Raw genomic sequence first — 24,796 nt, forward strand, 5'->3', positions numbered from 1 at the left:
GCGGCAACCCTACCCTACGTTTGACACTAGGGATGTCCCGATCGCATTTTTTTGCTCCCGATCCGATCCCGATCATGTGATTTTGAGTATCTGCCGATACCGATCTTTCCCGATCCGATCTTTCACATTAGTAACCAATTTGACGCATTTTTGTCAGAAACTGGCGAAGCGAGACAAGCCCCTCTGTTGCCTCAATAGCCCCAGTCGAGCGCGGCGGCTCACATTACATTCACCCTGAGCCCCTGAGAATGTGCTTCATACGAGAAATATTCAAAGTTTCAATCTGTTTGCACATTAGTAATGTATACATTCACAGTGTTCGACTTATGTAATGATTTGCTCCATTTTAGTCTGAAACGCCGGCAATAATCCTCACAAAGCGAATGTTAACGTTATCCACGTGACGTGAACATTCTTCATTCAAGCGAGGCATTGCAATCAATACAGCTGTTTGGCAAAGCACCAGCCGCCGAGTCCCCCATTCCTTTGCTCGCTCTAGTCACATAACGTGACGTATTAGATTGGTTGTGTTGAACGCAGCTCTGTTCTTTCCTCCACGCGGAACGTCCGCCTAGCAAACATTGCAACTGGCTATTGGACTGGCTTCGGTTTCAATTTTAAAATGCTTCCAAACTTCTGACATTGTGTCTAGCTGCTCCAAGTCATCAGGTGGACATAACCTGCCGGTGTTGCGGGAGCAACACGTTGTGAGGTCTGCTATTTTCGGCATACGTCACTGTCGTGCGACGGTGTATATCAAAGGAAATGCGTTTGTTTTGGCAAATTCTTCTGCTCTGTGCGACAATAAATTAATGATGATATGTAATTTAAAACCAAAACGAAGGCCTCGGTATGAGTTTAAGACGTGAACATGGTCATGTTTGTTGAATAATTTTTTTTTTTTTTTTTTTTTTTTATCTTTTACTCAAGATTTTCCCTCTTGATCCCGATCTTCTGAAAATGATGTGATCGGCCCCCGATCCCGATCACGTGATCGGATCGGGACATCCCTATTTGACACCATCAGAAACAGTGACACACATCAGGATTTGATCATGTGCTGCTGGCCCCTCAGGCGTGTCATGTTGTGACATCACAAGAACCACATGGAGTGTGTGTGGGTCGTCCTGAACATGTTGTGACATCACAACAACCACATGGAGTGTGTGTGGGTCGTCCTGAACATGTTGTGACATCACAACAATCACATGGAGTGTGTGTGTGGGTCGTCCTGAACATGCTGCTGACATGTTTTGACATCACAACAACCATGGCATGGCATCTCTTCTTTCAGCCTCACACTCACACAAGTGGTTCCCCCTCCCCTCCCAGTGCCCTGCAGCTTCAGACACATCACACACTGAACACAGCAGCTGTGCATAGTGTGTTGTGTTGTGCGTGTATGTGTGTGTGTGTGTGTGTGTGTGTGTGTGTGTTACTTTAGCTCCTCTTTTTATCACAAACGCTGGGCGGTAAATGGAACAAACTCTCACCTGAGTTGAGTTGCTTTTGGTCCATACACACTCAGAGACGCAGGAGGGAAGGAGCTCGGGAAAAGGGTTCGGAACAGAGAAAGACAGAGAGTCCTCTCCTTCTTTATTACTCCTAGAGGACAGAGAGTGAGAGAGAGAGTGAGAGTGAGAGTGCGAGTGAGAGTGAGAGTGAGATAGAGAGAAAAAGAAAAAGAGAGAGAGAATGAGAACATAAAACATTCATTGACAGTGGCCACTGGGCGAGAGCTGGACTCTTAAGTGGTCCGCACATGGCGAGCGACCAACGTCGCCTGGCGATGCGATCGTCTGTCGCTCAACGACAATCGCTTGGCCCCCCACACCAGAGGCGACCGTCTGTCGCTCTGTCTAAGTTAGCTGGGAGTGTTTCCCCCCGGGAGATATAGGAGGACGGACCGCCGGGACCGGACGTTAGGTTGCGTATTAGCAGGTAGCTGTGTTGTGCATTGCGAGGGAATATTAACCTGTAAAACCCATTAGGGCTGTCTTAAATACTTCGAAGCTTCGTTCGATGGCACGAGCTTCGAACATAAAAAAAATAAATCGAAGTTAAAATTAAACATTTTTGTCTCCAAAATCTTGAGCCTCCATTCCAATTAAACGAAAGTAAGCGGCGCCTTCCCGCCTCCATTCCAATGAAACGAAAGTAAGCGGCGCCTTGACTCCACCTCTCTACAACAAGCACGTGGAGATTATCTGTGTTGAAAACAACAAGGACATGTGCAGCAGACATGTCGACGAAGAAGTCATCAGACATGTGGTTACACTTTAAAATATGCAAAGACAATGCCCAAAAAGCCAAGTGCCAGATATACCAGAAGAAAATGGCATATCACAACTCTACAACAACTTTGTCAAATCACCTAAAAAACGTTTAAGTATCGTTGTACACAACGGCAACGCCACTCAAGACATTAATAAGGCTATGCCTATGCTGCTATGACTAATGTGTTACCAAGTTGGCTAATTTAATTGTAATCATCTGCTTTTGTAGGTGCATTGTCTGATATAATTATAAATTATAAATTAAATATAATATAATTTTTAGCTTGATAGACGAATGTTGCAACATAATTATGCAATGTCATGTCGTTGGCTGTGAGAGCAGCCCCACTGCACCCAGGCAGCGCAGCCGAGTGAAACCTTGTTGGCTGCGTCACAGTCACGAAAGGGGCTACTTAATTAATTAATCGAATCCACTTTATTTATAGAGCACATTTAAAAACACCAAAGTTTACCAAAGTGCTGTACAAGTCCCACAACATAAGATAAAAAAATATATATATATTAAAAAAATATATTATAATTAATATTATTTTTTTTTCTCGAAGCTTCGAATTAAAATCGAAGCTCGGCCCCGAAGCTTCGATTGCCAAAAAAAACTTCGAAGGTCAGCCCTAAAACCCATATTGAGCTGGAATTAAACCACCTATACGAATACAACCTCTCCTCATTCTTCCTGACATTACTGCATGCCTGATCGCTACAATACGTTCATTACCACCGATTGGACAAGTAATGTTATGCAGCTGAGAGGATGTTTTTTCACTGAAGACGCAAACTGTTTTGTTCTCAACCATCATTTCTTTGGACAATAAACCTTATAAACTACATCAGCTGCAGCCTGGACATTAAACTCTGTCAACATCCACAACTTATTTTGTTACCCGAGTATAAAAACACTAGTAGGTGCATCGTGGCGCATTGTTCATTTATTAGTTAATGACAAGCGGCCACTATAGCTTCTCCAACTAACATTATTTATTTAAATTGTTCCTGTTAATAATAATGAACATAAGTAGCATGGTACTTGGTACCCGGTCAGGCAAACGCCTGCGAGCACCAGTAACGAGGACAGAGAGACTTAGGCTCAGCTTCTTCCCCCAGGCCATCAGAGCCAACACTGAACTCTCCACGCACAAGCACACATGAGCACACACACAACACACACACACTGTACACGCTCACACACTAGCAGCCACTTTAACATGAGCACACACTCACTCATGCTGCACATGCTCACACTATGGACACTTTACAGAAGGAAAGATCACTTTAAGAATAGTCGTATAATAGAGCATTGTATTGCAGTGTATATAAAGACCAATGCCTCATCCGTAGCTAACAGTGTACTGCACTGCCACAGGACCTAGCATGTCCTACCATGCTCTGTAAATAGCTCATGTACAGATACCGATATGCCTACTTTGTTTACTTGTTTATTGCACTGTCGCTCTATTGGTTGGACTCTTATTATTATTACTTGTACTATTGCACATCGTTGCGGGCGAGACCCCCCGCATTTCACTGTATACCTGTATGCTGTGACAAATAAAACGCTTGTATCTTGTATGGTAATAATACGTAGGTTATTGATCAATTAATGTATTGATAAATTAATGGTGTACAAATGATACACCAGTAGAACTTCTGTACTACTTTTTTTTTTTTTAAACTTTATTTTTTAGCGTTCATCGCTTTTCTGGTCAAGCATGACCGACAGAAACAGGTTGAAACGGGATGTAGAGCAGGGGAAGACATTCTGATAAATGACGGCGGGTCCGGGAATCGAACTCGTGTCCACCAGATCCGTGACGAGCACGGTTTTCCCCGACGCAGAAATAGCGCAGAGATATGCGGTGAGCTACTGGAGCTCCCTCTGTACTACTTCTACTGTAGAAGTCATGTTATTTCCTCATTGTCCTTGCTGTGTCGCCTGCCGTTGCCTCAAAAAATAGGATCGAGGCGATTTTTTGCCAGGCGACAGAAATAGCTACGCGACCGTTGCTTCAAAATCTCCTGCCGTGTGGGCTGTCTCATTCATAACAATGGAGGCGATAGAATTCTGTCGGTCGCCTCACTTAAAAAATCGGTCGCCTGGCAAAAAACGCCCGCCGTGTGCGGAGCACTTTAGCACAAACAATATGACCGTCTGTCTGTCCGTCTCATCCATGGAAGGCAGCTCAGGCTGAGTAATTGGGATGATGTATTACAGCGGGACACACTGCCAAACTGCTGCCTCTCTGAACTGCTGCCTGGCTGAACTGCTGCCTGGCTGAACTGCTGCCTCACTGAACTGCTGCATCTCTGAACTGCTGCCTGGATGAACTGCTGCCTCACTGAACTGCTGCCTGGCTGAACTGCTGCCTCACTGAACTGCTGCCTCGCTGAACTGCTGCCTCGCTGAACTGCTGCCTCTCTGAACTGCTGCCTCTCTGAACTGCTGCCTGGCTGAACTGCTGTCTCTCTGAACTGCTGCCTGGCTGAACTGCTGTCTCTCTGAACTGCTGCCTGGCTGAACTGCTGCCTCACTGAACTGCTGCCTCTCTGAACTGCTGCCTCTCTGAACTGCTGCCTGGCTGAACTGCTGTCTCTCTGAACTGCTGCCTGGCTGAACTGCTGTCTCTCTGAACTGCTGCCTGGCTGAACTGCTGCCTCTCTGACCTGCTGCTTTTCTGAACTGCTGCCTCTCTGAACAGTTGCCTCGCTGAGCTGCTGCCTCACTGAACTGCTGCCTCACTGAACTGCTGCCTGGATTAACTGCTGCCTGGATGAACTGCTGCCTGGCTGAACTGCTGCCTGGCTGAGCTGCTGCCTGGCTGAACTGCTGCCTCGCTGAACTGCTGCCTCACTGAACTGCTGTCTCTCTGAACTGCTGCCTGGCTGAACTGCTGCCTCACTGAACTGCTGCCCCTCTGAGCTGCTGCCTGGCTGAACTGCTGCCTGGCTGAACTGCTGCCTCTATGAACTGCTGCCTGGATGAACTGCTGCCTGGATGAACTGCTGCCTGGATGAACTGCTGCCTAGATTAACTGCTGCCTCTCTGAACTGATGCCTTAACACTTTCAGTGCCACTCACAAGTTTTCTCTGATTTATTAATATCTCGTTGAAAGCCACTCACGAGATTTCTCGTATTTTTTTATTTTCTTTTGCGATCTGAAATCATATTGCATCACGCGAGCCTACCGTAGTCTACCCGAGCGCCGCCGGTGATCAGATGTGGAAAAAAGCGCCCCCATAGTCTCCCAAATGACATAAGGGATTTTGGAATGGACTCAATGAAAATGGATGGGGGAAAAAATCCTGTACTCCACATTTTCCAGTCCACTGATGCAGCCGGGGTTATCAGAGTTCATTCTGGAGCCTCTGAGCCCCGCGGAATCATGTGTTCTACTGTATCACGTTGGATCTATACACTTATCGATTTTTTCGAATGGTGATCAGGAATTGGAATATACCAGTTGGATACCATCTGATGTCAGGTAAGGAATCTATGTTATCAGTGTTAGGATAATCAGACTCATTTTGATGAAGACATAAGCTGTTTTGTGAAATGTCCTCTATTGGTTTCACTGTAAAAATCCAAGAGGAAATGAACACGGCGATTATCCGTGCGCGGCTCGAATGGGCGTGCGTGTACGTATAATATAGATCATCTAGCGTTTATTTGAAAACGATTCATAAATAGGCCGACAAATATCAACGTTCTGGAATATTCCAGTAAAAGACGATTATCATAGAATGGCCCAGAATGGACTGTTTTTTACCTCAAAACGGGTGCTTTTCAAAATGCTCTCAAACGGAAATGAAGCGATAAAAAACCAATCTGCCTTGACAGCACTGACTGGAAAAGGATTATTTGATAAGCGACGGGCAGATTAGACACATAGCCATAATTTAAAACATAGATTAGGCGATATTAACGATAACATTGGCGCCAATGGTGGCATTCAAGTGCTAACTCTGGTGCCACCTCGTGACACTGAAAGTGTTAATGAAGTACTGGAATGGAGTACTACAACACTGCCAGGAGCACATCCGGCGTGTCCGCTTCAATCCGCTCACGTAGAGACCAGGCGGAGGGGTCGTCCCGGTACGTGGGAACGAACGGGCGGGCCGCGGAGAGCGTCGACCTTTCCCTCGTCATGTGAACACATGGGAAACGGGGGTTCTCACGCGGGTCACGGCGAGGAGGAGGCCTTCGGAGTTTCTAAAACAGGCGGTCGCTCCGAGGACATGTCCTCACCGCTCTGTAAACACGACGCGGTTTACTGAGTCACTCATTAACCGCCCGCAGAGTAACAGGTGTCTGATTGGAGTCCCGGCTCCCGCGCCGTACCGTGCGGGACCGCTCCGCCGACAGCTGTGACCGGGGGGGGGTTCACAGGTACAAAGTCTTCCACCAGATCCGCGACCCGGCTCCCCGTCAAACACAATGAGCTTATTCTTCTGCCCGGAGACACGTCGTATGCGCTCTCGCCGATCAGCCGTGTTAAAGATTAACCTTAAAAAGTAGCAGGGTAACAGTATGAAATAAATAACATATTCAGTTGTCTAAGGGGGTCCGGTAGAAAGACCCACCATTTTAGGTGTGAGCTCAGGTGACCCCGATCAAAGGGACAAAGCGTTGGGAGACGAGTTCCTACCTGTTCCCCGTGCAGAACGCCGTCCCGGTCCTCTGGCCGTCTGGCAGTGAGGAGGGAGCATGCGGAGCGGCGATGAGGGCAGGGCAGGAGAAGCCGATCTGGAAGAGCTCCGCTTTCTCTCCGAGGCTCCCAGAGGTGTGTATGTCGTCCAGCGCGTTATTCATGTCACCCGCGTGGAGCCGGCCACGTCAAAGGCATCATCTTCTGGAGCGGAGAGAGACGTTCAGACTGTGGAGAGAGAGAGGAGAGAGCAGAGAGTGTGTGTAGAGAGAGATCACAGTTAGAGCTAGCTAGCTAACTGGCTGGCTGGGTTCCTCTCTCTCTCTCACACCCACACACGCACACAGACGTCTCTCCTAGGCTCATCTGCTGCCCATGAGGCCCAGTGGGGCAAAGTGATCCCTCCTGCCCCAACATGATCCACCACAATAAAGTTATTTTTAAACACGATGACTGCCAAACGAGCCCTCCCTCTCGCTCAGACACAGTGGCAGAATAAATTATAATCCACACATTTGTTTGCCACCCCCGTCTCTCTCTCGTAAAGCTCCCAGAATGTCCTGTCTTTGCTTAAAATGTTCCCACTTTTGCTTTTATGCTTTGTGTTCCTCCTCACACCACCAGGAAGGCAGGAAACACAAAGCAGAGCGACACTGAAGGCAGGAAACACAAAGCAGAGCGACACTGAAGGCAGAAAACACAAAGCAGAGCGACACTGAAGGCAGGAAACATAAAGCAGAGCGACACTGAAGGCTGGAAACACAAAGCAGAGCGACACTGAAGACGGGAAACACAAAGCAGAGCGACACTGAAGGCAGGAAACACAAAGCAGAGCGACACTGAAGGCAGGAAACACAAAGCAGAGCGACACTGAAGGCAGAAAACACAAAGCAGAGCGACACTGAAGGCAGGAAACATAAAGCAGAGCGACACTGAAGGCTGGAAACACAAAGCAGAGCGATACTGAAGGCAGGAAACATAAAGCAGAGCGACACTGAAGGCTGGAAACACAAAGCAGAGCGACACTGAAGACGGGAAACACAAAGCAGAGCGACACTGAAGGCAGGAAACACAAAGCAGAGCGACACTGAAGACGGGAAACACAAAGCAGAGCGACACTGAAGGCAGGAAACACAAAGCAGAGCGACACTGAAGACGGGAAACAGAGCAGGGCGACACTGAAGGCAGGAAACACAGAGCAGGGCGACACTGAAGTAGGGCTGTACCCAAAGCCTGTTTTTGGGGTTCGATCTTCGTCAGGGTTTTTCGAACGGACGTTCGAACCTTCGTTTTTAATAAATAAAATTAAAATAATAAAAATTCAAATTGTTTTATTATAAATATCCTCAAACTAAATCCTCAATTTGAATAAAGTGATTAATCTGATTAAATTAGTATTTTTTCTTTATTAAATCAACTTTCTTTAATGAATATAACTCATCAGTTTTAATACTATAATATTAGTGTAGCCTAATCTGTATCTGCAACTGTGAAGAAAAACCCCATTGGTTTAAACAGAATGAATAGATAAAATATATAATAAATAAGAAATTGATTAAAAAAAATATTCAAATGTTGATTTAGAATTCGAATGCCAACGTAACGAATGAAGGTCCGAACGTTCAAACGTTTGGGCTCAGCCCCACACTGAAGGCAGGAAACACAAAGCAGAGCGACACTGAAGACAGGAAACAGAGCGGAGAGACATTGAAGGCTGGAAACACAGAGCAGAGCGACACTGAAAGCTGGAAACACAAAGCAGAGCGACACTGAAGACAGGAAACACTGAGCAGAGCGACACTGAAGACAGGAAACAGAGCGGAGAGACACTGAAGGCAGGAAACACAGAGCAGAGCAACACTGAAGACAGGAAACAGAGCAGAGCGACACTGAAAGCTGGAAACACAAAGCAGAGCGACACTGAAGACAGGAAACACTGAGCAGAGCGACACTGAAGACAGGAAACACAAAGCAGAGCAACACTAAAGGCTGGAAACACAAAGCAGAGCGACACTGAAGACAGGAAATAGAGCAGAGCGACACTGAAGGCTGGTCTTTGTGCCGCTGGCAGTACTGAGACCTGCAGAGCTGCTATAAAACCAACGGCTCCTTTGCACAGGGATCCCGGCTGCACTTTAAACTCTGCTGCGTACGAGAAGCTGGGGCTGGTGGAGAGGAGCCAGCCAGGAGTGGGGGGGGTGTGTGTGTGTGTGTGTGGTGTATCACTGGGTGATAAGAGTGAAACATCTATCTGAGGTAATGTGTAACAGAGGCAGAGCAGAAGCTGAGAGACTACTGGAGATAGGGACTAGCTGGCTGACTGGCTGGCTGGCTGTCTGTCTGGCTGACTGGCTGGCTAACTAGCTGGCTGTCTGGCTGGCTGGCTGTCTGACTGACTGGCTGACTCGCTGGCTGGCTGACTGGCTGGCTGACTGACTGGCTGGCTGACTGGCTGGCTGGCTGGCTGACTGAATAGCTGGCCGGCTGGCTGGATGACAGGCTGGATGACTGACTGACTGGCTGACTGACTGGCTGACTGACTGACTGGCTGACTGGCTGGATGGCTGACAGACTGACTGGCTGGCTGGCTGGCTGACTGACTGACTGGATGACTGGCTGGCTGGATGACTGACTGGCTGGCTGACTGGATGACTGACTGACTGGCTGGCTGGCTGGCTGGCTGACTGGCTGGCTGGCTGGCTGGATGGATGACTGGCTGACTGGCTGGCTGACTGACTGACTGGATGACTGACTGGCTGACTGAGAGGCAACATCTGCTTTAACAGCTGAATCCTGGGCCCTCATTCATCAACGTGTCTTACGCACAGATTTGTGCTTACCCTGTGCGTACGATAATTTCTAAGCAAAGAGTGGGATTCATCAATTTCAACTTGAACTTGACTCCGTGCTTACGTGTACGCACAGGTCAGAGCACACTTAGCTGACGCCCAGTGGTAGAATATATTATTACAACAAGGAAATGAGCTTCTGTGCATAATAACACTGGCATGTTCTGTATGAACCGTAATTCATTATAGTTCATTGTAAAATAGCAACAGTAGTGTAATTATGGTCAAAACCCTATAAATAGCATTTGGAATAATAGATCTTTCTCTCAGAATGAATGCAGCATGGTTTATATAGCGCTATCGGAATATACGGGGTGTAGGCTACTGACTGACTGCGCTCCGCGTAGCTTGATTGATTGATTGATTGAAAAGTTTATTAACAGATTGCAGAATGGGTACAGTACAGTACAGCTCAGTACATACAATTGTTAAGGGGATGCAGACCAGAGAAAGACTTTCGTCTTGTTTACATCAGGGTCCCCCATTTTCAATTCATCATAAATCATAAAGCTCAACTCGTTATTATTTTGCGCACAGACCACAGAAACACGAGAACGTTTTGATTATATTTAAAAGGCTTTACGTTAAACGAAACAAGTGGAATTTCGAAGCTGTAAGCAGAATACAAGTCATATGAACACCCACGATATAGTGTTCTTCCCCCTTTTTACTGTATAAGAAAGAATAGAAAACGCATTGCAATGACACCAGATAGTGGACAGACTATGTATATGATGGGATTCAAGTTCGCGTTTATGTTGATCATAGGCATGCTGTCAGAGTATGATATCTTAATCAAACATTCTAGAACATTTGTCGTCACAGATCATGTCCTAATAGAACATAGGCTATGGCATGGTCCATCGTGATATTGTGTGGACTGTTATTACTGTACCGGTACCACCCATTGTGACAACAGCCTTGTGAGTCCCGCACACAAACATGATGGAATTCAAGTTCATTTATTGAAAGGCAGGCTACATCATACATGCAGTGAGATTCATTGTTCTTGTATATGCTCTCGTATTATTGTTTATATAGGCTACCCAATACTGACATCAAAATAGATTGTAGTATGCCTCTAGAAATCATATGCAGCAGGTAGAAAATTGACGGGAGATCCATCGCGATTTGGAATAAAAATGAGGAGAACTTTAATCCCTGGGTATTAATCAAACAACACGGGAAAAGGCAGTCATATTCCAGCGCGGTCTTTATTAGTGTTTGCGCTGCCCAGGCAGCAATGGTTAATAGATATCATATCCGACATCACCGTTCTCATAACACGCTTCCCTCGGCTTAGTCCATTTTTCCACATTTCATGGGGGTATACCATTACCGTATATGGTTAATCGGGGCGGTTCTGGTATGCAAATACTTAAAACAGTGCACGAGCTCAAACGTAGGATCAAAGTCATATTCATCATGACAGGTGTGCGTAGAACCTGCGTACGCACGTGTGATGAATCCCGATTTTCCTGTGCGTACACTGATTCTACATTCTGTGCTTACATGTGAAAATAGAACATATTCTACGCACACGTTGATGAATGAGGGCCCTGGCCTCCAGTAACGATGGCTCTCTTTGGTAAAAAGAAAAAAAATAAAGGAAAGCGGACGTCTCTGGAAACAAACAAATAACATAAAACAAGAGCCTTTTAAAAACCCTTTTCTACTCAGTTGTTTATTCTGTATACAGCCCTGTCTTTTCCAATAGCATCGATTAGATTACTGTAGATTCGATTCAAATGTTGTCATCATACAGCACAATTACAGTACAACTAAATAAGTTCGGCATCCAACCAGAGTGCAAATGTAGCAGTAAAGTGCAATAGTAATTTACAATGTACAGGTGATTAAACTGGGTATAAAATATATAAATTAGTACTACTGAGTAATAGTGCTAATCAGATTTATGTACAGAGTTGTAGTATTAATATGTACAGTGATACAGGTATAAACAGATCCGATACTCTGTAGGAGTGTAGGGTACTCAAGGGTACTATGACTATGCGTGCACCTCATGGTACCAAAGCACCTCAAAGGCGCTTAAAACAAAATTACAAACATCACAAAACAAACTGGTCAGACTACTACTTGACCTGAACCCCAGAACCCACCTCACCCCTGCCCACTTTGACAACCTAGGATGGCTTAGAGTAGACGACAGAGTACAGCAACTTGCAATGGGCCTGGTCTACAAGATACACTATACGACCGGGGTGCCCATGTACATGTCAAAATACTTCCCAAAGGTCAGTGAATACCACAACCACTACACCAGAGGAAGCTCAACAAATCATGTTAAACCCAGATTCGGCTCAAACAAGGGACTAAACACGTTTCGCAATTATGCCACAACAATGTGGAATGCCCTACCCAAAGCTGTAAAGGAATGTGAATCCCTGCCCACATTCAAAACTGCTCTTAAAGAGCACCTACGGGAGGCTGCAATTCGAAACTGGCCACCGTAAATGCCCAAAACCCCCACCACCTCCTAATAGACAGTCTCCTCCCCACCGCATGTATATATTCCCTCCCCGCCGTATGTATATTTCTCTCCCACCCACCCACCCACCCCCTCCTAATGTACAGTCCCCTCCCCATCATATGTATATACTCTGTCAGGATCTAGGGGTAACAGTACTGTATATTTGAATACCGTTTATGTCACAAATGTATCAGTACTAAATACCTATATGTCCCTATGCCATAAATGTCATGTATGTTGGGTATGTCATAAATGTCTATATGAATTGAAAATGGGGGACCCTGATGGAAACAAGACAAACGTCTTTCTCAGGTCTGCATCCCCTTAACAATTGTATGTATTGAGCCGTACTGTATTGTACCCATTCTGCAATCTGTTAAATAAAGTTTTCATTCATTCATTCATGTATCGGTACGATACTGGCCAAATTCAAGGATCGGATATCGGAAAAACATGCTGTAAAGCGCGACATCACGTGAACAGTAGTAGCACAACTTGAAAAAGACCGGAAGGGTCGAAACGTTGAATCTGCTGCTATTATTTGTCACAATTAAAAACACCCCGGAGCAATGTGGAGCATCAAACGTGAGTTGCGAGCCCCACTTTGTTTTATGTACTACTGTTTCTACAGTTTGGCTCAGCACCAAGGAACGGAGGATGTGCATTATTTATTGTTTCAGTAATAATAATAATAATAATAATAATAATAATAATAATAATAATAATAATAATAATAATAATAATAATAATAATAATAATAATAATAATAATAATAATAATAATAATAATAATAATAATAATAATAATAATAATAATAATAATAATAATAATAATAATAATACACTTTATTTGTATAGCACCTTTCATACAGACACTGCAGCTCAAAGTACTTCACAACAGAAAAAAGACAGGGATAAAATGAGCACATAAAGTGCAGACATATAAAATCACAGTTTTTTACATTAGGATCTAACATCCCAACAGGCCACCTTGTTTATGGTTTGATTCAGTTTTAAATAGACAATAAAAAGAGTAAGATAAAAATAGACAGAGTAAAATAGTGCAATAGTGCAGTACAATACAATTGTAGAATAGAATAGATAATTTTTTTTTAAATAATACAGTGCAATAATAGAATAGTAGAATAGAATAGATAGTAAAATTATGCAATAGAATGGACAGAGTAAAATAGTGCTACAGTACAATCAACAGCGGGGTGTATTAGAAGGCTATGGCGAAGAGGTACGTTTTTAGCTTATTTTTGAAAATATTAAGAGATCTAGCTTCCCTAATGTCTATAGGTAGTGTGTTCCATAACTTAGTGCATAGTTTGCAAAGGCTGCATCCCCGATTTTCCTTAGGGTGCTTTCTCACTGCCATTCAGGGTCGAATCAGCTCTGCTCTGTCCTCGCTCCGTCCTTGGGTGCGAACTTCCCCCCCCCCCCTTATTGAGGTACTCAATAAACTGAGCGCCCTCCAACCGAACAAGGCCACTGGCCATGACAACATCCCCTCCAAATTCCACCTACGGGAGACTGCAATTCAAAACTGGCCCCTACAAATGTCCTAACCCAGTTGTACAATAAAGACCAAGCATGGCTTTGTCAGTATTCCAATGTACAGCCCCACCCAACCCAACACCTACCCAACCTCCTCCAATGTACAGTTTCCATGTCAAATGTATGTCAGTATTCCAATGTACAGTGTCCCCCCCCCTACCCAACCCTCCCCCCCCCCCCCCCCCCCCCCCCCACCTCCAATGTACAGCCCCACCCCACCTACCCAACCTCCCCCAATGCACAGTTTCTATGTCAAATGTATATACTCTTCTTCTGGATTTTTTTAGTATCACAAACAGTACTGTATTTGAAAATCTGGTATGGCATAAATGTATAGATGTAGCAGTACTGTCTATCTGTATGTCATGTGTGTCATATGATGAATTGAAAATGGGGGACCCTGATGGAAACAAGACGAAAGTCTTTCTCAGGTCTGCATCCTCTTAACAATTGTATGTATTGAGCTGTACTGTACTGTACCCATTCTGCAATCTGTTAATAAACTTTTCAATCAATCAATCAATCAATCCCTCTCCCCCCTCTAGTTTGCGTACACACTGCAGTATTGGTGCGCTACGGGTTTTGTTTACGGTTTGCGTTTTGAGCGTGTAAGCTGCCGTAGCGATGATGTCACGCTCTAACGTCAACACAGGAAGAGTTTTAACACACGGTGGTGGAAACTGGATGCTGATATAAAGAAACAAATAACCAATAAATATGAAGTTATATTTGAATCTCTGTTGTCAAGCGTCGTCAATATAACCCACCCCCTTTTCTCACGAATGGAACTGGTGTCGTGGAGTCCGCTTTGAGCGTTTTCCAGGGTTACCGCTAAGCTAACGCTAATTAGCTTAGCCTATTTATTACTAGTTAGCAACTAACATTAGCCCATCGCTCGCGTCAATTATATTGCATGTCATTGATCTACCGGTCGATCACGGCTGACTGGTTGGGCACCACTGGTCTATATAGACAGGGTACATTTTCAGAAAATCATAACCCTGAAGGCATTTCGTGTTTATTCTTGGTACACAACATTTCTAGGGGTATTAAGGGGTGCTGAATCCAAATCTGCTGTATACAAAGCTCAAAAATGTCAAATAAGGCCAAAAAAATTTAGAAATCCAACATGGCCGCCAGCGCCAGGCTGAAATCTATTTAAGTGCATATATTTTTGACTAAACAAGGTAGAAACATGAATGAAATGTGTTTTTATATGTTTGCATACATGATGCATTTAAAATCATATCCTGATTTTAGATCAGTTGAGAAAATGTTGCTTGAAACTCATATTTATAGCAGAAACAGTGGTCGTTATTGATGCATAACTCATCAACCAAATAAGAAAGAAAAGCAGGATGATCCCAGGCCATGGATTTATTCATCAAACTCTTTTCTCTTGAATTTTTTTAATCAACATGCCATTTATGCATATTAGATAGTCCTTAATATGCGTACAGTAGCTTAGGTACAGTCATTTATTGTCAGTCATCAATCGTATTCAGGCAGGTGTCGCAGGTGTCTTGCGGTTGCATGATTCATCCAATGCTGAATAGAATAGAATAGATTATAATATAATAAAATAAAAATATTATTTTACCATATCAATATAAGTGAATGTTCAAGTTTCTTTATTAGTTGTCATACAGAATACAGAATACTTTGCATGAAATGTTTCTTTCTGTGTTGCTCTTGAGAGTGTGCTAGATAATAATTAACAAGATAGTATAAAATAAGTATAATAAGTATAAAATAGAAAGTCAAGAAGTCAAGTACGTAAACAAGTGTAAACAACAAAATTGTTCAGTGTATCTATATATACAGTATGTACAGCTGGTACAACAATGGTGAGGTATAGCTTAGCTTGTGGTGCCACCTTGTACTGGTGAGGTGCAATAAGGAATGAGAATGATGTGCAATTTCCTTACCAATAATATAAATATAAATATAGTGTAAAGTGTAAAGTGTGTCTAAAGTGGTAAAGTGGGTGCTACAGTGTGTTGTTTATTTAAGTGAGTGTATGTGCGCTGTAGGTGTGTTGATGGTTTGCTTATTGTTCATTGTTCATTCATTGAGCATCCTGATGGCCTGGGGATAGAAGCTCCTTCTGAGTCTCTCTGTGCTTGCCATGAGACTCCGGTATCGCTTGCCTGACCGCAGCAGTTCAAAGAGGCAGTTGTTTGAGTGGCTGGAGTCTTTGATTATTCTCTTAGCCTTGCCCATGCACTGCTTGTTGTAAATGTCTTGGAGAGTGGGAAGCCCACCTTCAATTGTGCGTTCGGCTGAACGGGCCACTCTGTAGTATTTTTTTAGTCTTTTTTATCCTTTTTTATCCTTTATTTATCCAGGAATGTCCCATTGAGATACAAGATCTCTTCTTCCAGGGAGTCTGCTGCGGTCTTGTGCAGTGCTATTCCCAAACCAGGAGGTGATATTGCCAGTCAGGATGCTCTCTATTGTGCATGAGTAGAAGTTCTTGAGGATCTTCTGACTCACGTTGAACTTCCTTAAGCGCCTAAGGAAGTAGAGGCGTTGTCGTGCCTTCTTGATAACACTGTCAATGTGTGTGGTCCATGTCAAGTCCTCGGATATGTGGACTCCGAGGTACTTAAAACTGTTCACTCTCTCAACCGGTGCCCCGTCGATGCTGAGGGGGCTGTAGACCCTGACCCCGACCTCCTAAAGTCCACAATCATCTCCTTTGTTTTGCTGACGTTCAGGGAGAGGCTGTTCTCTTGACACCATCCCGCTAGAACCTTAACCTCTTCCAGGTAGGCCCTCTCGTCGTTTGCAGAGATCAGGCCCACCACTACTTTGTCGTCAGCAAATTTGATGATTGTGTTGTTGTTCCGCTGTGCCACACAGTCATGTGTGTACAGGGAGTAGAGGAGGGGACTCAGGACACAGCCCTGGGGGGCCCCTATGTTGAGAGTGATGGATGAGGAGGTGCAGTTGCCTGCTCTCACCACCTGGGGTCTGCCCGTCAGGAAGTCCAAGACCCACTGGCAGAGGTCATAGTTCAAGCCCAGGTCCCTGAGCTTGGCTATGAGTTTGGAGGGGACTATGGTATTGAATGCTGAGCTGTAGTCGATGAATAGCATTCTCACATAGTTCCTCTGCCTCTTGTCCAGGTGTGATGCTGCTGTGTGCAGCACATGGGCTATGGCGTCCTCCGTGGACCTGTTGGGGCGGTATGCAAATTGCAGGGGGTCCAGGTTGATGGGGAGGGAGGAACAGATGTAGCCCTTCACTAGCTTCTCAAAGCACTTCATGGCTATGGAGTTGAGAGCTACAGGGCGGTAGTCGTTGAGGCAAGCAGGCTTGGATTTTTTGGGTACAGGGATAATGGTGGACTTCTTCAGACAGGCGGGGAAGACAGCCTGTTCTAAGGATATGTCAGTGAAATATGTCAGTGAATACCGGGGCCAGTTGGTCGGCACAGACTTTTAGGACGCGGCCGGGGATACCATCCGGTCCTGCTGCCTTCCTGATATTCACTTTCTTAAACGTCCTCCTCACCTCATGTTCTGTTATCCTGAACACTGATTCTCCATCAGCAGTGCCCCCCCCCCCTCCATTGCAGTGGTTTGTAGGCTGGTGCTGTTATTCCCAGCCTCAAACCTCGCATAGAAGGTATTGAGATCATTTGCCAGTTGGATGTCACTGTTCAGTTTGAGGGAGGTGCCTTTGTAATCTGTCATCGTTCTGAGGCCCTGCCACATAGCTCTAGAGTCAGCCTGTTCATATTGAAGTTTAACACGATTTCACGACGTACTGGTCTGTGGCGCTGTTTGCGTTTCACCCTTGTGCCTGTTTTGATGGATTGGTCATGGTATCTGTCAAAGACGACATCTACCCTCTGGTATTTTGCTCCCATCTTCAACATGGTGTCAGTCAACTTGTTGGCATAGTCACCAAATGTTGTAGTGTCAGGTGGCTTTCCGAGTGCCATTACCAGAGCTTGGCCATCAATGACCAGGCAGCTGGGTCCCTGAAGGGTAAGATCTGCAGGGGTTTTAACTTGTTTCCTCAGTATATTTGCGAACACAGACTTGTTGGTGGAATGTAGACTCCCGTTAGTTGTGGCCAGAGATGGCGGGATGGGCATGAGCTCATGCTGGAGGATATTGTCAAGGTCTACCTTACGACCTGCTCTGTAAGCTGTGATGAGCCTGTCCACTTTGATGGTGTTTTGCTTGTTCTTGGAAAGTTGCACAACTTCATACAAAGAGCCAATGTCTTGGCTTTGTTCTTTCGAATGGGTGATTTCAGGTTCAGGTGCTGGTCACTATCTGGAGGTTCACACAAACATTTGTCCACAAACATGTTCAGTTGTGCCTGTCCAAGGTGTTCTGCGCCAAGTATGGATTCTTGAATCTCCGGTGTGACTACGTCCTTGTCGATGTATGTAAGAAAACTTACAAAAGCACATTTAATTCAGGTTTGTACCTTGTGTAGTCACACTTAACTCATTAAGCCCCACCATTTATTTTTAGAAAATTCGCCTAAAACAGCATGCTTACATTAAAATGCTTATATATCCAGATTTATAAGAGCTACTTGCATAAACTTGGTACCTGAAGAAAGCTAAGACTTGGAGGATTCTAATGTTGCTGTCCAACACTGTACAGTTATTACCAAATTGCTGTAGTATTCCTGCAAACACTGAAGAAATGTCATTTCTTTTATCCTTGCCTATACAAAGATTACAGTTAGACAGTCAAAAACACCCCGTTACTCATGGTTGCACCCCAGCTGTATTCCTACTTTCTTCCTCCATAGGTGCAGATGTTCTGTGCAAAGTTGCATGTCAGTAGAATAAAAACTGTGGGTTTAGCACCTGTTTTTGTGGAGAGAGGGCCTGGTGCTGGCGGCCATGTTGGATTTCTCAATTCTGAGGCCTTATTTGACGTTTTTTGAGCTTGGTATACAGCAGATTTAGATTCAGCACCCCTTAATACCCCTAGAAATGTTGTGTACCAAAAATAAACACGAAATGCCTTCAGCACTTTATACAAGCACATTTTCTGAAATTCTGCCTAGTCTAATAGAAATAAATGCATTCGAACAAGAAACCAATGTATAGTAGACATAGCAATGGCAAAAAAATTGCCAGGCCTAATGCAAGCCAGGGAAGTCTTGTGCTTGTAACATGGCTTCATGTTTTCATCCACTGAGCCGTGGCCCGTGAGGCTCAACATGCTTGTTTGGTTGAGTTCTGAACTCGCCAATTGCCCATAAATATCGTTTTTGTGGGTATTGTCCAGTTGTTGCTGTATGTTTTTATCTGCCCAAAATGCAAGCAAGCATGAAAGCATTACAGTAATGACGTTGTGTGTGTCAGCAAGTTGATACAGCAAGCCTCTTCCGTGTTTTGGTACAAGCATTGCACACCACGCCCCCCGCTCAAACTGGCGCGCACCCGGAACCACCTATTCCAGCGGTCCAGGTTTGGAGCGAATCAGCGTCCCCGGGGATGGGGGGGAGTGTTCTCAGTAGGACATTCACACCCTATTTGGGTGCGATCGGGCTGTGATTCGACCCCGAATGGTTAGTGAGAAAGCCCCCTCAGACTGTGGCTTGGAACCTTCAATAGACCAGTAGTAGATGATCACAATGTTCTAGGAGGCACATAGTTGACTAGAGAATTTGCAATGTAGCTTGGTCCTGTTCCATTTAGTGCTTTGTATATAAGGAGGAGGACCTTGAAATACATTCTAAATGTTACCGGAAGCCAGTGTAGGTTAGCTAATACAGGACTGATGTGGTCTCTCCTCTTGGTTCTAGTTAGTAGCCTAGCTGCCAAGTTTTGAATGAGTTGGAGTGGTTCTGTGTTTTTTTTTGGGAGGCCAGTGAGGAGTGCATTACAGTAGTCAAGTCGGCTTGAGATAAAGGCATGGATCCGTTTTTCAGCGTCTTTTTTATTTATAAACGGCCGTACCTTAGCTATGTTTCTAAGGTGGAAAAATTTATGTTTTTGTCACCTTGTTGATGTGTGATTTAAAGCTTTGGTCTGAGTCTATTATAACACCAAGACTTGTAACTTTGGGTTTGATCCAAGGAGTAAGTTGCCCCATATTGCTCTGTAACATTTCTCTTTTTGTTATAGGACCAACTAGTAGGATTTTAGTTTTGCCCTCATTTAATTTTAGGAAGTTGTTCGTCATCCATTTGTTTATTGCTAAGAGACAGGCGGAAATAGAGTTTATAGCTGTGTGATCATTTGGTTCAGCGGAGATGTACAATTGTGTGTCATCTGCGTAACTATGGAAACATACATTGTGCTTTCTAATGATGTCTCCGAGTGGCAGCATGTATAGTGAGAATAATAATGGACCAAGGCAGCTCCCCTGTGGAACTCCGAAGTAGGTGTCATGTTTCTCAGAAGAATGATCTCCAAGCCTGACGTAATATTTTCTCCCTTTGTTCTGAACCAGTTTAATAAATAGTCAGAAAGACCAACTAACTTTTCTAGACGATTTATTAGGATATCATGGTCGATCGTGTGAAACGCTGCGCTTAGATCTAATAGGACGAGAATTGAGACTTTGTTTGCATCAGAGTTTATTCTGAGGTCACTAATTATTTTTGTAAGAGCAGTTTCAGTGCTATGGTGCGTTCTGAAGCCTGATTGAAATTCCTCCATGATGTTGTTTTCTTTGAGAAAGGAGTTTATTTGTATCGAGACAATTTTTTCAAGTATCTTGCTGATGAATGGGAGGTTGGATATTGGCCTATAGTTGGTTAGTACATTACTGTCTAGTTTGGGTTTCTTTAGTAAGGGTCTTACGACAGCTGTTTTGAATGCGTCTGGGAAAATACCTGTCAGAAGCGATGTATTTATAATATTTAGGACATGACTTGCAATACTCTCGAATATTCGCTTAAAAATGCTGTGGGTATAGGGTCAATACAGGACGTGGAGGAGTTACATTCCATGACAGTTTTAGTTTGAGTGACAGTAGTAGTGTGACAACAACGTTATCATTAGCTAAACATGAGTCTCGTTAGCTCTTGTTGTTACAGAGTTGTAGTATTAATATGTACAGTGATCCCTCCAGAACATTTACAACAAGCGGTGCAGGGGCAAGGCTAAGAGAATCATTAAAGTGAGTGTGTGCCAGCGTTTCCGTTAGCCGGTAATTACCGGTATTTGACCGGCAAAATCTGTTGAAGTCCGACATATTTAATCTCTCCGGTCTTAATGTCCGGTGAAAATAATTCCCTGAGTCTAAGCACAATTTGATTATTTGAATTGTATTAAAATAGGCTCAAATTAAATAGCCTATGCGATGAACGAAACAATCATTACATTTGTTTCATCGTTGCTTCTAATAATGACAACGACGTTGTCAGCGAGAGCTTAGTGCTGGGTGTGCAAACTTTTGTGAAGCTGCAGAGCCGGAGCAGCAGCAGCACAATGCAGTACTCCAGCAGTACTCCAATTCAGCCATTTTCAATTCAATGTTGGGTGGGGGGCGCTGCTGTGCGGTCCCCAGAAAAGAGCCAATAACAGCTGAATCTGCTACTCTGCATCGACATACTCTCGCAAATAAGTCATTGGGAGGTGGAGAGAGAGAGAGTCGTCACGCAAACCCACGATAATGTTGCCGTCTCTCTCTGCCAAATTTCTCAGTTCTTCGCTTGATATAATTAATACAAATGTCCAATATAACGGAATTCGTTAGCTCATAAAAATGTGATTATAACAGACTGTTGTTTATTAATGTCGGGCGACTGCCCACAGACACCTATTTGATTTAAAGTCGGCAGCAGCACGAGTCTCGGGACTTATTTTATTTGGAATATAATGACTTTATACGCAAAAGTAGCCTAGTTTTAAGTAAAAATATTATAAATCTACATGCCTTGATGATGTCATTCTTTTGTTTTGTTGTCATTCTTTTGCCTATCAATTGTTTTTAAGCTCAATAAACTCTGACCGGAATTTCTCTCATTTGACCGGTAGATTGAAATCTACCGGACACTGAGGCTGGCAACAATTTTTTCTAACGGAAACCCTGGTGTGTGCGTGTGGATGTGTGTGCTATGTGCATTTGATGGTTGTTGTGTAGTGTTTATTGTTCGTTGAGCAGCCTGATGGCCTGGGGATAGAAGCTTCTTCTGAGTCTTTCTGTGCTCGCCTTGAGACTGTTATGGTTTGTAACCGACCCCAATCGCACAACACAAGACAGGTATGAGAGTAAGCCAAGAACAGGGCATTTATTGAATACAAACAAAAAGCGGCACTGTCCCTTTAAGGGAGAACACAAAATACTGGAAACAAGAAAATAGGGAAAAATGAGGCACTGTGCCTTTAAGAGGCGAGCAGGCTAAGGGGAAGGCTAAGGGACTGGGCCAGGGCAAAGGACAGGGCAGGAAACAGGGGCACTGGAGAGGGGAACAGGGACAGAGGCCCACGGAGGCGGGCTGGAGACAGGGACAGAAAAAACAGGGTTAAGGCCTTGGACAGGGCGAGGGCCAGAGCTGCTTACAGGGATGGAGTAGGAGCGCGCAGGCTAGAAGAGCGCGCCGGCTCGGGGGTCTGGAGTGGAGCGCGTCTGGAGAAGAGCGCGCCGGCTAGAAGAGCGCGCCGGCTTGGGGGTCTGGAGTGGAGCGCGTCTGGAGAAGAGCGCGCCGGCTCGGAGAGCGCGCCGGCTCGGAGAGACGCATCCTCCCGTAGAGGATTAGGAAGCGATGCGCGTCTGGAGTAGTAGCGCGCCGGCTAGACGTCTGGAGTGGGGCGCGTCGGCTTGAAGAGCGCGCATCCCCCCGTAGGATAGGGAGCGATGTGCGTCTGGAGTAGTAGCGCGCCAGCTAGACGTCTGGAGTGGGGCGCGTCGGCTTGAAGAGCGCGCATCCCCCCGTAGGATAGGGAGCGATGTGCGTCTGGAGTAGTAGCGTGCCAGCTAGACGTCTGGAGTGGGGCGCGTCGGCTTGAAGAGCGCGCATCCCCCCGTAGGATAGGGAGCGATGTGCGTCTGGAGTAGTAGCGCGCCAGCTAGACGTCTGGAGTGGGGCGCGTCGGCTTGAAGAGCGCGCATCCCCCCGTAGGATAGGGAGCGATGTGCGTCTGGAGTAGTAGCGCGCCAGCTAGACGTCTGGAGTGGTACACTGGAAAACCTCCCGTAGAGAATTAGAGAGCGCACCGGCTGTGTCCCACTCCAGGCAAACGGTGACAGGTGGCGATGGCTGGCACCTCGTCTCACGCCGGAGACGAACCAGCATACAGATACAGATAAGATACGGATAAAGAATAGAGAATAAAGAACAACCCGACAAGGACTGGAGGGGAAGTCCAGGTATTTAAAGCCCTCTGGGGCGCTAATTAGAACACACATCAGGTGCGTGATGGTAATTGATACTTGACTTAGAAGTGTGTGTTCGGCACGGACCAATCAACACAGAATCCTCCCAGTACCTTAAAGGAACGGAGCGAGGCAGGGAATGCAATAAATCAACAAAGTACCTTAAAGGAACGGAGCGAGTGGGTGGGGAGACAGGGAATTAAAGGTCCAGGGAACAGGCAAAACCTCACAGAGACTCCGGTATCGCTTGCCTGACCGCAGCAGTTCAAAGAGGCAGTTGTTCGGGTGGCTGGAGTCCTTAAACAAACACACTGCAGCACCCACTCTCCACACTTTATATTTATTGATAAAGGATTTGCACTACAACTCGTACACCTTACTGTAAATTGTACCTAAATTGTACCTCATCCCATTTCTGCTTTGCACTATATAGTATTATATATTAGTACACTGCATAGTATATTGTATATTATATGGTAACTCAGTTACGTCTATTCTGCATCGAACATTGTACATATGTCTATACTGAACAATGTGACCTCATTTTTTTACTTCTAATTTACATGCTATACTATGTTATTTCATACTTATCTTGTCTAGCACAGTCTCTGGAGCGTAACAGTAAGAAGCATTTTGTATAAAAGTATTCTGTACTTCTGTATGACAACTATTAAAGAAACTTGAAACTTGAACTTGAAACAGGTATAAAGATGAGCATTCTAAAAGCAATTCTTAAAAATATTCAATTTTAAAAACAATCTTAAATTGTATTTAACACTGTATTTTGTTTTGTTTTGTTTTTTTGTTTTCTGTTTCTTTGCTTGCATGTAATTTTAGCCCTCTTAATTGTTAGTTTCATTGTGTATTGTATGTTGAGTACTGGCTTTTAATCATTCTGTTTTGCAATAATTGTTTTTGTATGTTTTTTTGTGTGGACCCCAGGAAGACTAGCTGGTTGCCATGGCACCAGCTAATGGGGATCCGTAATAAAATCAAAATCAAAGACACTATGGTAGTAAGTAGGCTTGGGTGGTATGACGGTATTACGGTATACCAGGGTATTTAGAAATCCCGACGGTATTGAAAATCAATACCGTCCGTCACCGTCAAAATCACAGATGCGCTTCAGTTTCTTTTACAGTGAAACTGAGTTTTGAGTGTAGTGCACACACGCGCCAGCAGAGGGCGAGACCAGTCCTCACTAGTGAAGCGAGTGGGTCACAACGGTGTTCACGTTTTACGGTAATGTTGCGACAGTGCTGTGAAAATACCGTAAAGCGTTGTGACGAGAGTTGGTGTGTGTTGTTGTAGTGCACTAGTGCAGTGGTTCCCAAAGTCGGGGTCGCGACCCAAAGGTGGGCCGCGAGAAGCCACGGATGGGCCGCGAGATGATTAAAAAAAAAAAAAAATTTATTTAATTTTTTTTGTCAGGCCACTGAACTTAGAAGCAGGCCAGGACAGTGTTTCTAGTTGTATTCTAAAATTCTATTCTAAAATGTGACTATATGGTTTTATATTAACTTAATATATAAACAAAAACGAAAAATCTACTTATTTCAACGAACATTTCAAACTAAATAACAGATTATGCACATAAAACGCTGAAAACAACCGAAGCAACAATAGTATTTTAATGAGGCTATTATTATTA

The sequence above is a fragment of the Notolepis coatsorum genome, assembly GCF_963971535.1.
Source record: "Notolepis coatsorum genome assembly, chromosome: 3".
NCBI lineage: Eukaryota > Metazoa > Chordata > Actinopteri > Aulopiformes > Paralepididae > Notolepis > Notolepis coatsorum.